General features: G+C 43.8%; 1 long non-coding RNA gene across 1 annotated transcript; it reads right to left on the reverse strand.

Annotated features, from left to right (window-relative positions):
• Positions 1–13581: 13581 nt before the first annotated feature.
• On the reverse strand, positions 13582–14059 carry LOC103636501 (uncharacterized). Its single transcript, XR_558045.2, has 3 exons — positions 13971–14059; positions 13737–13806; positions 13582–13668 (listed from the first exon to the last, which is right to left on the reverse strand). It is a non-coding gene; the product is annotated as an uncharacterized lncRNA (long non-coding RNA).
• Between the last annotated feature and the right edge of the window lie 2422 nt (positions 14060–16481).

Consider the following 16481-nt stretch of genomic DNA (forward strand, 5'->3'; position numbering starts at 1 on the left):
ACCGGTTGATGGCGTAGCAGGCGGTGTTGACCGCTTCGGCCCAAAACCGGTCCGGTGTCTTGTACTCATCAAGCATGGTTCTTGCCATGTCCAATAGAGTTCGATTCTTCCTCTCCACTACACCATTTTGTTGTGGGGTGTAGGGAGAAGAGAACTCATGCTTGATGCCCTCCTCCTCAAGGAAGCCTTCTATTTGAGAGTTCTTGAACTCCGTCCCGTTGTCGCTTCTAATTTTCTTGATCCTTAAGCCGAACTCATTTTGAGCCCGTCTCAAGAATCCCTTTAAGGTCTCTTGGGTTTGAGATTTTTCCTGCAAAAAGAACACCCAAGTGAAGCGAGAATAATCATCCACTATTACAAGACAATACTTACTCCCGCCGATGCTTATGTAAGCAATCGGGCCGAAAAGATCCATGTGGAGTAGTTCTAGCGGCCTGTCGGTCGTCATGATGTTCTTGTGTGGATGTTGAGTTCCAACTTGCTTCCCGGCTTGACATGCGCTACAAATCCAGTCTTTCTCAAAATGAACATTTGTTAATCCTAAAATGTGTTCTCCCTTTAGAAGCTTGTGAAGATTCTTCATCCCAACATGGGCTAGTCGGCGGTGCCAGAGCCAACCCATGTTAGTCTTAGCAATTAAGCAAGTGTCGAGTTCAGCTCTATCAAAATCTACCAAGTATAGCTGACCCTCTAACACTCCCTTAAATGCTATTGAATCATCACTTCTTCTAAAGACAGTGACACCTACATCAGTGAATAGACAGTTGTAGCCCATTTGACATAATTGGGATACGGAAAGCAAATTGTAATCTAAAGAATCTACAAGAAAAACATTTGAAATAGAATGGTCAGGAGATATAGCAATTTTACCCAATCCTTTGACCAAACCTTGATTTCCATCCCCGAATGTGATAGCTCGTTGGGGATCTTGGTTTTTCTCATATGAGGAGAACATCCTTTTCTCCCCGGTCATGTGGTTTGTGCACCCGCTGTCGAGTATCCAACTTGAGCCCCCGGATGCATAAACCTACAAAACAAATTTAGTTCTTGACTTTAGGTACCCAAACTGTTTTGGGTCCTTTGGCATTAGAAACAAGAACTTTGGGTACCCAAACACAAGTCTTTGACCCCTTGTGTTTGCCCCCAACAAACTTGGCAACGACCTTGCCGGATTTGTTAGTCAAAACATAGGATGCATCAAAAGTTTTAAATGAAATAGCATGATCATTTGATGCATTAGGAGTTTTCTTTCTAGGCAACTTAGCACGGGTTGGTTGCCTAGAACTAGATGTCTCACCCTTATACATAAAAGCATGATTAGGGCCAGAGTGAGACTTCCTAGAATGAATTTTCCTAATTTTGTCCTCGGGATAACCGGCAGGGTATAAAATGTAACCCTCGTTATCCTGAGGCATGGGAGCCTTGCCCTTAACAAAATTTGACAATCTTTTAGGAGGGGCACTAAGTTTGACATTGTCTCCCCTTTGGTAGCCAATGCCATCCTTAATGCCAGGGCGTCTCCCATTATAAAGCATGCTACGAGCAAACTTAAATTTCTCATTCTCTAGGTTGTGCTCGGCAATTTTAGCATCTAGTTTTGCTATATGATCATTTTGTTGTTTAATTAAAGCCATATGATCATGGATAGCATCAATATCAACATTTCTACATCTAGTACAAATAGTGACATGCTCAATGGTAGATGTAGATGGTTTGCAAGAATTAAGTTCAACAATCTTAGCACGAAGTATATCATTCTTATCTCTAAGATCGGCAATTGTAACTTTGCAAACATCAAAATCTTTAGCCTTAGCAATCAAATTTTCATTCTCTAATCTAAGGCTAGCAAGAGAAATGTTTAATTCTTCAATCCTAGCAAGTAAATCATCATTATTATCTCTAGGATTGGGAATTGAAACAATACAAACATGAGAATCAACCTTAGCATTTAAACTAGCATTTTCATTTCTAAGGTTGTCAATCATCTCACGACAAGCGCTTAGCTCACTAGACAATTTTTCACATTTTTCAACTTGTAGAGCGTAAGCATTTTTAACCTTAACATGTTTTTTATTTTCCTTGATTAGGAAGTCCTCTTGGGAGTCCAAGAGATCATCCTTCTCATGGATGGCACTAATTAGTTCATTTAATTTCTCCTTTTGTTCCATGTTAAGGTTGGCAAAAAGAGTACGCAAGTTTTCTTCCTCACCACTAGCATTATCATCACTGGACGACTCATATTTAGTGGAGGAGTTGGATTTAACCTTCTTCTTTTTGCCGTCCTTTGCCATGAGGCACTTGTGGCCGACGTTGGGGAAGAGGAGTCCCTTGGTGACGGCGATGTTGGCGGCGTCCTCGTCGTCGGAGGAGTCGCTTGAGCTTTCGTCGGAGTCCCACTCCCGACAAACATGGGCATCACCGCCCTTCTTCTTGTAGTACCTCTTCTTCTCCTTTTGCCTCCCCTTCTTGTCGTCACCTCGGTCACTGTTACTAGATATAGGACATTTAGCAATAAAATGACCGGGCTTACCACACTTGTAGCAAACCTTCTTGGAGCGGGATTTGTAATCCTTCCCCCTCCTTTGCTTGAGGATTTGGCGGAAGCTCTTGATGACGAGCGCCATTTCCTCATTGTCGAGCTTGGAGGCGTCTATTGGTTGTCGACTTGGTGTAGACTCCTCCTTCTTTTCCTCCGTTGCCTTGAATGCAACGGGTTGAGCTTCGGATGTGGTGGCATCATCAAGCTCGTTGATCTTCCTCGAGCCTTCGATCATGCACTCAAAACTCACAAAATTCCCGATAACTTCCTCGGGGGTCATTTTAGTATATCTAGGATTACCACGGATTAATTGAACTTGAGTAGGGTTAAGGAAAATAAGAGATCTTAGAATAACCTTAACCATCTCGTGGTCATCCCACTTTACGCTCCCGAGGTTGCGTACTTGATTCACCAAGGTCTTGAGCCGGTTGTACATGTGTTGTGGCTCCTCCCCTTTGTGAAGCCGGAACCGACCGAGCTCCCCCTCGATCGTTTCCCGCTTGGTGATCTTGGTGAGCTCGTCTCCCTCGTGCGCGGTTTTGAGCACATCCCAAATCTCCTTGGCACTCTTCAATCCTTGTACTTTGTTATACTCCTCTCTACTTAGAGAGGCGAGGAGTATTGTTGTTGCTTGAGAGTTGAAGTGCTCGATTTGGGCCACCTCATCCTCATCATAGTCCTCATCCCCTACTGATGGTACCTGTGCACCAAACTCAACAACATCCCATATACTTTTGTGGAGCGAGGTTAGATGAAATCGCATTAAATCGCTCCACCTAGCGTAATCTTCACCATCAAAAGTTGGTGGTTTGCCTAATGGGACGGAAAGTAAAGGTGTATGTTTGGAAATGCGAGGGTAGCGTAGGGGGATCTTACTATACTTCTTGCGCTCTTGGCGCTTAGAAGTGACGGAGGGCGCATCGGAGTCGGAGGTCGATGTTGATGAAGTGTCGGTCTCGTAGTAGACCACCTTCCTCATCCTCTTGTGCTTGTCGCCTTTCCGACGCGGCTTGTGAGAAGAAGATTTTTCCTTCTTCTCTTTGTGGTGAGAAGAGGAAGACCTTTTCTCCTTCCGTTTGGAGGAGTCCTTCTTCTTCTCCTTCCTCTTGGTGCGGGACTCTTCCGATGAAGTGCTCCCGTGGCTTGTAGTGGGCTTTTCGCCGGTCTCCATCTCCTTCTTGGCGTGATCTCCCGACATCACTTCGAGCGGTTAGGCTCTAATGAAGCACCGGGCTCTGATACCAATTGAAAGTCGCCTAGAGGGGGGGGGGTGAATAGGGCGAAGCTGAAATTCTCAAAAATAATCACAACTACAAGCCGGGTTAGCGTTAGAAATATAAACGAGTCCGCGAGAGAGGGAGCAAAACAAATCGCAAGCAAATGAAGAGTGTGACACGCGGATTTGTTTTACCGAGGTTCGGTTCTTGCAAACCTACTCCCCGTTGAGGAGGCCACAAAGGCCGGGTCTCTTTCAACCCTTCCCTCTCTCAATCGGTCCCTCGGACCGAGTGAGCTTCTCTTCTCAAATCACTTGGGAATCAAACTTCCCGCAAGGGCCACCACACAATTGGTGCCTCTTGCCTCAATTACAAGTGAGTGTTTGATCACAAGAAAGAATGCGAAAGAAAAGAAGCGATCCAAGTGCAAGAGCTCAAATGAACACTACAAATCACTCTCTCTAGTTACTAGGGTTTTGAATGGGATTGGGAGAGGATTTGATCTCTTGTTGGTGTGCTTTGCAATGAATGCTAGCTCTTGTATGGTGGTTGGAAGCTGGAAAACTTGGATGCAATGAATGGTGGGGTGGTTGGGGTATTTATAGCCCCAACCACCAAAAGTGGCCGTTGGGAGTCTGTCTGCTCGATGGCGCACCGGACAGTCCGGTGCACACCGGACAGTCCGGTGCCCCCTGCCACGTCATCACTGCCGTTGGATTCTGACCGTTGGAGCTTCTGACTTGTGGGCCCGCCTAGGTGTCTGGTGCACACCGGACAGGTACTGTTTGCTGTCCGGTGTGCCAGCATGGGCGATTCTGACTCCTGTGCGCACTGCGCGCGCATTAAATGCCGTTGCAGGTAGCCGTTGGCGCGAAGTAGCCGTTGCTCCGAGGTTGCACCGGACAGTCCGGTGCACACCGGACAGTCCGGTGAATTATAGCGGAGCGGCGAGGGAGAAAACCCGAGGCTGGCGAGTTCCTGAGGCCGACCTTCCTTGGAGCACCGGACATGTCCGGTGTACACCGGACAGTCCGGTGAATTATAGCCGAGTCGCCTCTGGAAATTCCCGAAGGTGGCGAGTTTGAGTCTGAGTCCCTCTGGTGCACCGGACATGTCCGGTGGCACACCGGACAGTCCGGTGCGCCAGACCAGGGGTGCCTTCGGTTGCCCCTATGCTCCTTTGTTGAATCCAAAACTTGGTCTTTTTATTGGCTGAGTGTGAACCTTTTACACCTGTATAATCTATACACTTGGGCAAACTAGTTAGTCCAAAGATTTGTGTTGGGCAATTCAACCACCAAAATTATTTAGGAACTAGGTGTAAGCCTAATTCCCTTTCAATTAGCAAGGGAGTAACTACTCGATCTCGATTAGTTAATTTTTGTGAGCATTACAACTTTGTCTCTTCTATTGAGCCTTTCAGGGTAGAGGAGGCCTTGCTAGATCCGGATTGGGTATTGGCCATGCAGGAGGAACTCAACAACTTCAAGCGCAATGAAGTTTGGACACTGGTGCCTCGTCCCAAACAAAATGTTGTGGGAACCAAATGGGTATTCCGCAACAAACAGGACGAGCACGGGGTGGTGACGAGGAACAAGGCTCGACTTGTGGCAAAAGGTTATGCCCAAGTCGCAGGTTTGGACTTTGAGGAGACATTTGCTCCTGTGGCTAGGCTAGAATCAATTCGTATCTTGCTAGCATATGCCGCTCACCATTCTTTCAGGTTGTTTCAAATGGATGTGAAGAGCGCTTTCCTCAACGGGCCAATCAAGGAGGAGGTGTACGTGGAGCAACCCCCTGGCTTCGAGGATGAACGGTACCCCAACCACGTGTGTAAGCTCTCTAAGGCGCTCTATGGACTTAAGCAAGCCCCAAGTGCATGGTATGAATGCCTTAGAGACTTTCTAATTGTTAATGCTTTCAAGGTTGGGAAAGCCGATCCAACTCTCTTTACTAAGACATGTGATGGTGATTTATTTGTGTGCCAAATTTATGTCGATGACATAATATTTGGTTCTACTAACCAAAAGTCTTGTGAAGAGTTTAGCAGGGTGATGACGCAAAAATTCGAGATGTCGATGATGGGCGAGTTGAACTACTTCCTTGGGTTCCAAGTGAAGCAACTCAAGGACGGCACCTTCATCTCCCAAACGAAGTACACGCAAGATCTGCTAAAACGGTTTGGGATGAAGGACGCCAAGCCCGCAAAGACTCCGATGGGAACCGACGGACACACCGACCTCAACAAAGGAGGTAAGTCCGTTGATCAAAAAGCATACCGGTCAAGGATAGGGTCTTTACTTTATTTATGTGCTAGTAGACCGGATATTATGCTTAGCGTATGCATGTGTGCTAGATTTCAATCCGATCCTAAGGAATGTCACTTAGTGGCGGTGAAGCGAATTCTTAGATATTTGGTTGCTACGCCTTGCTTCGGGCTCTGGTATCCAAAGGGGTCTACCTTTGACTTGGTTGGATACTCAGACTCCGACTATGCTGGATGTAAGGTCGATAGGAAGAGCACATCGGGGACGTGCCAATTCTTAGGAAGGTCCCTGGTGTCATGGAACTCTAAGAAACAAACTTCCGTTGCCCTATCCACCGCTGAGGCCGAGTACGTTGCCGCAGGACAGTGTTGCGCGCAACTGCTTTGGATGAGGCAAACCCTCAGGGACTTTGGCTACAATCTGAGCAAAGTCCCACTCCTATGTGATAATGAGAGTGCTATCCGCATGGCGGAAAATCCTGTTGAGCACAACCGCACAAAGCACATAGACATCCGGCATCACTTTTTGAGAGACCACCAGCAAAAAGGAGATATCGAAGTGTTTCATGTTAGCACCGAGAACCAGCTAGCCGATATCTTCACTAAGCCTCTAGATGAGAAGACCTTTTGCAGGTTACGTAGTGAGCTAAATGTCTTAGATTCGCGGAACTTGGATTGAATTGTAGCATACTTGTATTTATGCTTTTGATCATGTTCCGTTCTGCATTTTGTTGCTTATTATGGTGCTCAAGTTGTACAAACACTCCCTGGACCTCACAAGTCCGTTGCAAAGGGATGCACAGTTTTAGGGGGAGATGTGTTACAACTTGACCCTTTTGAGACTAACCAAATGTTTGAGTTTGCTTATTTTAGTCTCAAAGGAGAATTAAAAGGGAAAAAGGTGGACTTGGACCATGAAAGACTTCCACTGCACTCCGATGAGAGGGTAAATTATTCCAAGTTCATCTCATGTACTCTTATTGCATTTGTATTCTTATTGAAGATTTTGGTGAGGCAATGGGGTTCTAGGGCCAAGATTGATCCCGTTTTGGTGCTTGATGCCAAAGGGGGAGAAAATAAAGGCCAAAGCGATAAATGGATCAGCTACCACTTGAGAAACCTTGAAAATAGTAGAATAGAGCTTTTGGTTTGTCAAAACTCGTTTGTTGCCTCTTGTGTCAAAAGTTGGTTTCTTGTGGGGAGAAGTATTGATTATGGGAAAAAGGGGGAGTTTTTGAAATCTTGAATCAACTTCTCTTGGAATGACTCTCCTTATGACTTAACATGTGTGTTTGACTTAGAGAAAGGAATTTGAGTTTGATTCTCAAAAACAAACCAAGTGGTGGCAAAGGATGATCCATATATGCCAAAATTGAATCAAAATAAATTTGAGTTTTATTCGAAGTGATTTTGCACTTGTTCTAGTTGCTTTATATTGTGTTGGCATAAATCACCAAAAAGGGGGAGATTGAAAGGGAAATGTGCCCTTGGGCCATTTCTAAGTATTTTGGTGATTGAATGCCAACTCAGGTACTTAAATGTGAATACATGCCCATGGATGAACAAAGTGCAAATAAAGAGCTAAGGTATGTTTCTAAGTCTTAGTACATTGGTTTTATGTACTAATATACTTGTCTAAGTATCAGAAACAGGAAGAAGAGAAAAAGAGAAAAGTTGGCTGTGTACAGCCAAGAGGCTGATTCGTTCTGGGGCACCGGACTGTCCGGTGGTGCACCGGACAGTGTCCGGTGCGCCAGGCTGCCTCGGGCGAACTGGCCGCTCTCGGGAGTTGACTGGCGACGTACGGCTAAAATTCACCGGACTGTCCGGTGTGCATCGGACTGTCCGGTGAGCCAACGGTCGGCCGGGCCAACGGTCGGCCACGGATTCTGCGCGCGACACGTGGCCAAGCCAACGGTCGGAAGGGGGCACCGGACTGTCCGGTGTGCACCGGACATGTCCGGTGCGCCAACGGCTCCCAGATCTGCAACGGTCGGCTTCGCCATTTAAGGAAAGGAATCGGGCACCGGACACTGTCCGGTGTGCACCGGACTGTCCGGTGCGCCCGATGACAGAAGGCAAGGATGGCCTTCCAGATTTGTTCTCAACGGCTCCTAGCTGCCTTGGGGCTATAAAAGGGACCCCTAGGCACATGGAGGAGTACACCAAGCATTCCTACAACATTCCTAAGCACCAAGACATCGCTCTCGCGCATTCGTTTCATTGTGATAGCATATAGAGCTCTTGTGGAGTTGTGAACTCTTTGAGTGGTGTTGCGAGCTCTTGTTGCGACTTGTGTGCGTGTTGTTGCTCTGATCTTTTGAAGTCTTGTGTGCGTTGCTCATTCCCCCCTTGCTCTGTGTTTCTTTGTGAACTTCAATTGTAAGGGCGAGAGGCTCCAAGTTGTGGAGATTCCTCACAAACGGGATTGAGAAAAAGCAAGCAAAACACCGTGGTATTCAAGTGGGTCTTTGGACCGCTTGAGAGGGGTTGATTGCAACCCTCGTCCGTTGGGACGCCACAACGTGGAGTAGGCAAGCGTTGGTCTTGGCCGAACCACGGGATAAACCACTGTGTCACCTCTGTGATTGATCTCTTGTGGTATTGTGTTTTGTTGAGACTCTTTTCTAGCCACTTGGCTTTTATTGAGCTAACACTTAACAAGTTTTTTTGTGGCTATAAGTTTAAGTTTTATCAAGATCACCTATTCACCCCCCCCTCTAGGTGCTCTCAACATAGCCCAATATACATATCCATATATCAATTGGATTCTAATCGGATTGTGCTTGTTTGCTGCTTATGGCGTCAGAAGCATCCATTTCCATTATTATTTATATTATATATGGCATAAATTTATATCCACATAGAAATTTGAATTAAAGAGATATAGCAAGGTACCTAAGCCCAGCAGGGGTGACACAGAATCAGTGCAGTAGAGTTCAAGGTCTTTTGTCAACTCTGGTGAAACAGAACAGGTGTATCAGAATGTAAGAAAAAAGATCATCTTCTGCACCAAACCAATCAGCTCTTGGTTCAAAAATAGTGAAAAAACACTCCACTAAAGCTAAATAAACTAAAGAACTGCATCCATAAATGTTTGAAACATCTCGTCTTCATGCCCACGAAACAAGAAACATCAGTTTCAGGGATACAAAACATAAATGCACTCACCACATACAAAATTTCAAGTGACATAGTGAAGCTTATGTACCAAGACATAACAAGTTACACGTTTGGGGGGGGACTTGTGCTTTAGGAATAAGAAACAAAAAGAACCATGAGTCTGCATATGTGGCTATTACTTCAGGCATATGTAAACCTCAAATAGAAAATAGGACACAATATTTTTCATAATCTTGACGAACCAAACCAGAATCATTTAATTCAAAATCACAGCATAGAAGATTTTGAGTTTTTTATCACACCAAATAAAAATCATGACAACGAGAAAAAAAGATGAAGATGGCAATTTAAACAACATCACAACATTACTTTTATGAACAAAACTAAAACAACCAGTTTGATTCAAACTGTATAGAATCTTACAACATAGATTCAATTTGCTTATGATTTATATGATATATCAGGTTGTTCAACTATGAGATCGACATCCACCTGCTGTAGTCAGAGGACCTCGACATCCTCGTGGAGAAGGGAGAGATCAACCCCAAGGACAACCATATCTATTTTATTTTACCATAATTGGAATATGACTTGGAGCACATTGAAGGCACTTAGATAAGAATATTGAATATTGTATGCAAAGCACATCACGACTCATTAAATATGTCGTGTTGTTGAAAAAGCATATGTGCAAGGGGCCAAGGGGGTAACATATTTACATGAAGCCTAGTTTTCATAGTATCAAAATGTGCAAGGGGCAAACATTTTTACCTGAAGCCTGGTTTTCATAGTGTCAAAATGTGCAAGGGGGCAAACATATTTTTCTGAAGCCTAGTTTTTATCGTATCAATCGGATAAAGTGATGTTTCCACCACAACACCAGCAGTTCCTCCAGCTATGCTGCCTTCTGATATGAAATGATTATACATAAGAAAAAGATTAACGATGTTTTGTTTATTCCTCAAAATAACAATTACCGATTTTAGACTGGAAATTTTAGCAGTCTAACCAGAAACATCTGAATATATATGGTAAAAGAGATATAGTTGGATCAATGGACATTTTTTAGATTTAGGAAATGCAAACAGTTTGTTATTGTACCGACTTGTTGGATGTCGGGTGATTATCTCTTTTAACTTTTGGCTATCTAGTCTGCTAGTTCCTTCTCATTTGTTTTGTTTTCTTTCATTTACTTGAAATATAAGATGACTTTGTCCCCCCCCCTCTGTAGCCTAAAGGAGCTGCAGATAATAACTACTTGGTTTAATATGTTCTTGCTTTGTTAAGCTCTATTCTTTGTTACGATGTAGTGTGACATGTCGACTATTTCAGGCTAGGAAAGCAATACTTATTTTGACATATATAATTCTCATTTTTAGACAAATATGTCAGCCTTGGCTCTTCAACCTATCAAAATGATGTTCGATGGAAAACTGAAAATAGAGCTTTTTCTGCTATAACTTTTTCCACCATGGACTATTACCAAAATCCTACTAGCACCAAAACTCCCTAGTTAACTACAAGGAATAGTCAGAACAAAAGAATATCGTGATAAACAACTATTAGTAGGTTATGGCGCTGTTCTGAAAAAGATTAAGAACGTACCTAAAAGAAGCTTTAGGAAAACCGAGTCCTAATGCATAGAAACATGTACCAATAAATGATTATATTGTTCCACATTGGAATTTGCTAGCACACAACATGCATAACTCACAAGCATCGTGCCCCTAGAGATATAGTGACTCACAAAAGAGTGACCACTTCAGATCAATCCGAGATATAGTGATTCACTACCTGATTCACTATTGTTTCTGTCTTCACTACTAAATAAACAAGCCTAGATGGAAAGCATCACCGCCTGGTGATTTAAAAACTGCTAGTTCTATGTTGAATCCAAGACCTTGAGAACAACAGAAACATCAATATCAAGAACAGAGTTGACGTGTGATGTTTGATATAGAGTTCAAGCATGATGAGGAGAAGTTTGATATTTCTGCACATCCGAGGAGGATGGGGGTGTGGTGGCATCCTCGCTTTGGATCTTTTAAATAGCAGTACGGGTCGGTGTCGATGGAAGGTCTGCGCCATCGAAGGGAGTCCGATGGAAGGGCGTAGACTAAGGTCGTGGACGGGGGCGAGATGGATGGGGTTGCGGAGGGTAGCGCGGGGAGGGGAACACGAGCGGGGGCGGGATGAACGGGGAAGAATATGGGAGGCACTGCTGGCGTGGCCGGGGACTGAGGGAGGTCACGGATGTGGCTCCCCATCGTGGGAGGTAGGGTGGGCAAGGTCGACGGCGAGATGGATGGGGTAGCAGAGGGGAGCGCGGGGATGTGATCACGGGATGAACGGGGGTGGGGGGAGGGAGGGAGGGCGCGGTTAGGGTCGACCATCGTGGGAGGCAGGGTGGGTGAGGTCGACGGCGAGATGGATGGGGTAGCGGAGGGGAGTGCAGGGATGGGATCAAGCGCGGGGTCGGCGGCAGTCGTGGTGGATCGCGGAGGGTCGACGGGGGTGGGGGGAGGGATGGGAGCGCGGGGTAGCGCGGAGCATCGCGGAGGGCATCACGGATGGGGGCGAGATGAACGGGGTGAGGGCGTGGTGCAACAGTGTGGACGCCCACACTGTTGCCTTATAGAGTAGTAGGGAATAGTCTTTAATATGTGGCACATGAGAAGCTTCAGTTCGAACCTAAAGTTATTACAGTGACCTCAAAGAACAAATGTGAACATCTAATGGAAAATGCATAATTTGGGAGGAATTTCTAATCATATCACCTGGTTTGTTCAAATATGGAGCTTCACAAAACAAATTCATTACTTAGTGAGCATGATGTTTTATTGACAAGGAGCAACATTCATGAGCACATTGTTTATATTTATATATGACTAATACTTTCCAATAGAATGCGTTTTCTGAAAGAACATTTCAAATGGGCACAAATCACAATAATGAGTGATTTATCTATTAGTTAGAATGCATTGATGTCTCTAAAAAACTTAACATAATAACATAGTATCTCTATGCGGTGCAATAAATAGAATATTGTAATTATAGTTGGGGAGTTTTAGCTTGGGTAGATCAATTATACTACTTTTTAAATAAGACTCCAAAGACACACAATCGTGAAAACAGAGACATAACTAACCAGGTGCAAAGACCACTGCCAAGCTGAGAAGTCAGCCGTAAACATTTTGCAGTTAAAATGTGCACTTCCTGATAGGATGATAAGTCATACCTCTATCAAATTATTAGAGGATAGCTCGAGGGTGTCCATTGGTGGATAGTCATTGACATTGCTGCCATTTATTATATAAGTATGCAGCCATACTGAATATAAAAGATATTGTGTTTTGAAAAGTACAAATTCCAAATAACTCAAGGTAGGTGGTAGCATACCTGAAACCCATATGCTCTTTGTTGGAGAAGAGTCTTATTGTTTTGGGACCTGTGATGACAAACGAGGCGCTATTATTGTTTGAAAAGGAAGATGAGCCATAAAATTACAGTGGCAGCATATCATGCAGTTCTCAACAAAGAAATCGATAGGATATCAATGTTGCAGTGACAAACATCATTTCAAAGAAACAACCTTATAATTGTTTCAAATTTTGAGGCAAAAAATAAGAACTTGACATTGAGTTGGTAACACATTATGTTTTCAGTGAGGTCAAAGTGCAAGGCGGCAGTAAAATAAGAGAATTCCCTATTTAACGCTAGTATATGAGTGCTTCCTTCTATGACCATGAAAATTACATACTCATTTGATGCTGGATCTAACTTTTATTCTTAATAACACAAATGTCAACTATTCCATCTAGACTCTAATGAGTGCCATGTGAAAAAGATGGGGTTACATAGAACTAAAATATCTGCTTTGTGGTTTAGTTTTGGTTAGGGGGCCTGAGATGCTTTGCTTTTGGCTAGTACAATAAAACATGCATATATCTATTAATCCTCCATGAGAAACATTTGTATCAGCTACTTAATCCTCATTTAAGCATTTCCAATGCCTTCCTAGGGAATCCCAATGACAAGTTAAATGATATGCTTCTCCCTATCTAGTTGTTGGGATTTGGTTGTCTATGGTACAAGGTCTCCTATATTCTAGGATTAGAGCAAAGCAAAACTGTCTCCAAGGCTGTTCTGTAGTTGTACGGTGTCCATAGCAAAAAGGCTGCAAACTTGGTTCTTTTGTCTACAATTTAGTCTAGTTGTTTCTAGCCACTGGTGTGTGAATTTGGGACAAATAAATCTCATAAAGTTGGTCTACAAACTTCTATGTTGCTCCAAGATTTGTCTTGCCAGTAGCCCCCATTGTCATTCAGACACTCATTTGTCTCGATATCTATTTTCAAACAGCTCAACAATTTGTAGCCTCCATATAATAAATTACTGCTTACTGTGCATTAGGTGTTAAATAGTTTATATGTGCTTACCACCACTCAGGCAAACATTTGGTTCAGTAGTTTCCTCAAAACCAGCACAAATAGCTTTGAGGACAGCTTTCCTCTCAAGCTTCCCTGTATTCCTTTTGCAGGTTAAAGTCATATAAAGTGGATGTAAGTTTGTGTACCTACAGAATATTTACCTCGATATTGCCGGTTGTTCACAACAAGTGTAGGCAATATAGTAACATCTCTTCTTGAACCTTTCCCAATCTATACAATATAACAACACAAATTAACTCATAGATAATGAAGGACGGTAAAAGGTCAATGAAATAGTCTGCAGTGACTGTTATATTTTAAAAAATAAATATGTGTGCTTTATTTTACTAATAAAAGGTCCACGACAAACTACATAATATGCTAGGTCACTTCACCTGAGCATCTTGTTCCATTTTAAGTAACGGGTGGTCAGAATCAGCATTTGGGTCTCCCATGCATTTATCGACCTTCTTCACATCCAGACCTATTTCAAGTGTAAAAACATTACAACTGTTACATGTATACTAAAGTGATCAACCATTATATCTGCAAGTTGCATGTCTGATTATATATCATGCTATGAACTGTGAACATCTGAACACTAATTCAAGTAAGAATAAACATAGATTACTCAGCCTGCAATGGTCCATTCGATGAATCAGACTTAGGATACAAGGCGAAAGACAAACAAGAAGCAAACTTCCTCTCAATTTACCTTGAAATGCAGCACAGCGCGCTTCAGAAAGTCAGGATGAGGTTGGAAGTCTGCATCAAAGATGGCAACAAACTCGTAATCCTTCACATAACTATAGCTCCTGGCAGACTTGAGGTTTCCATCTTTTTAACCACCCATCAACACATGGTGCCTATACACAATCCGGGCACCTTGTTGCTGCCATTAAGCCACTTCTTCTCTGATAAGAGCCTTTGTAGTGTTGTCAGAGTCATCCAACACTTGGACCAAGAAGTTGGATTTTGGCCAGTCAAGGTTGCACACGGTCGCAACTGATTGTTGATATATCTGAACAAACCCATCAGCAAACCAATTGTCAAAAACAATGAAAGGTAGGTGACTAAAAATTGTTTATTTAGAGAGAGAAAGACAACACCAACATCCTCATTGTACATTGGTATCTAGACAAGTGTCATGGGGTAGTACCAGGCATCTAGGTCCTTTGCATCAGGCAATGTCAGGGACTTTTGTTTGGGCTTGATGCACTTGATGCAGATGTAGAAGTAGCCAAGGCACAGGCTAGGGCTGGAAACGAGCCGAGCCGAGCCAGGCTCGGCTCGGCTCGGTGAGGCTCGGTGGAATAGCGAGCCGAGCCAGGCTCGGCTCGGTCACTTAGCGAGCTCGGTAATGAGGCTCGGCTCGGCTCGATATAGGCTCGCGAGCCTGTACACTCAAATACTCAACAACAGTAATTATAGTCATTAGCTCAAATTTGAAGCACAATATGTTCCATATAATAAAAAATTATGTCCCTGCACTCTAGTTCCTTGTGAATTGTGACCAAAATAGCACACTTACACACTGGTCAACGGAGATACGAGTAAGCAGTAGTTTGGACCGAGCCTCGAGCCGGCTCGCGAGCCTCACCGAGCCGGCTCGGCTCGGCTCGTTAGTGTAGCGAGCCGCAGAATTAGGCTCGGCTCGGGCTCGTTTAGGCTCGCGAGCCTCACCGAGCCGAGCCTGATCGAGCCCGAGCCGGCTCGCGAGCCTCGAGCTTTTTTTCCAGCCCTAGCACAGGCTGAGGAAGAGCACAACACAGACGTGGTGAGGAACTGTATCCCGACGCAACATAAGCGGCACAAAAGTGCAACTAAGAGGCGTACAATGACTCAAGGCAGAGGGAGAGCGTAGAGGCAGTGAGGTCCCAGCAGTTGAAGTACGTGGTGACCTCGATGGCAGGAGGAGCAGGGAGACGACGAGGAAGGCCTTGATGAAGTTGTAGAACCTAGAGCGCACCAGGGGGCTCTCGCCGATGGCGACTACCATGCGAGCCTCGCCCGTAGATCCTCTCCACGGCCACCCTATGCCTGGCCGCACCGCCCAGCGCGACGACGGCGGAGGCTAGCGAGGCGAGGCACCCGACGATTACTATAAGGTATTATGCAATACTATAAGAATAGCCATGATTATTGCTCAGAAAATAATGATCAAACAATCTGTCAATATTCTAGAAAGAAAAATCAGAATTGTCATATGCAATGAATTGCGTCTCAACATATTACTTATACAACAACGAATGCATTGAAACAAAACAGAGTAAGGCCAGCCAATACAATCACACCATGGTTTCATCATACATAGTTTTAAAGGAAAACAAAGACATGTCAGTGTTAGTCTGATAACATACATAAGAAAACTGCTAATACTTGACAAAATAATTGACATTTTGTGGCTCCCCTTTGCCATCAATTTTTTGAGTTAGCATGTTTGAGAGCTATCTAACGTAGAAAAAGCATGTCAAATAAGTAGTGGCCTATTATAGCGCAAGGCAGTAGTGAGCAGCATAATTGTTCATACAGACATACTCAACTTTCGTCAGGCTATTACTGAAAATGAGAAGGCCAACCTTCAAGAATTTGATATCTAGGCATAGTAGAAGGGGTAACTAGAATAGTAATATGGTATTTGGTATGATGTATCTAATTTAGATCACCTTTTTTTACTTCTAGGTACTAATTTAAACCAATGTGACTCTATTCTTTAGTCCTATTTTTTTGTTTTCTCCTTGCTAATAATTTTATTTATTCTCAAGCTAAATAACACATGCATTTTCGAGTGTAAGGATTTCATAGATAAAATGAGCATAATTCCTAATTCTTATGTTGGTTTACACATGTGCATAACAGATGTCCACTGTGTGAGTACGCAAGTGGATCTGAACTTGTAAAAAACA

Source organism: Zea mays, chromosome 8 (assembly GCF_902167145.1).
Source record: "Zea mays cultivar B73 chromosome 8, Zm-B73-REFERENCE-NAM-5.0, whole genome shotgun sequence".
In the NCBI taxonomy this organism is placed as follows: Eukaryota; Viridiplantae; Streptophyta; class Magnoliopsida; order Poales; family Poaceae; genus Zea; species Zea mays.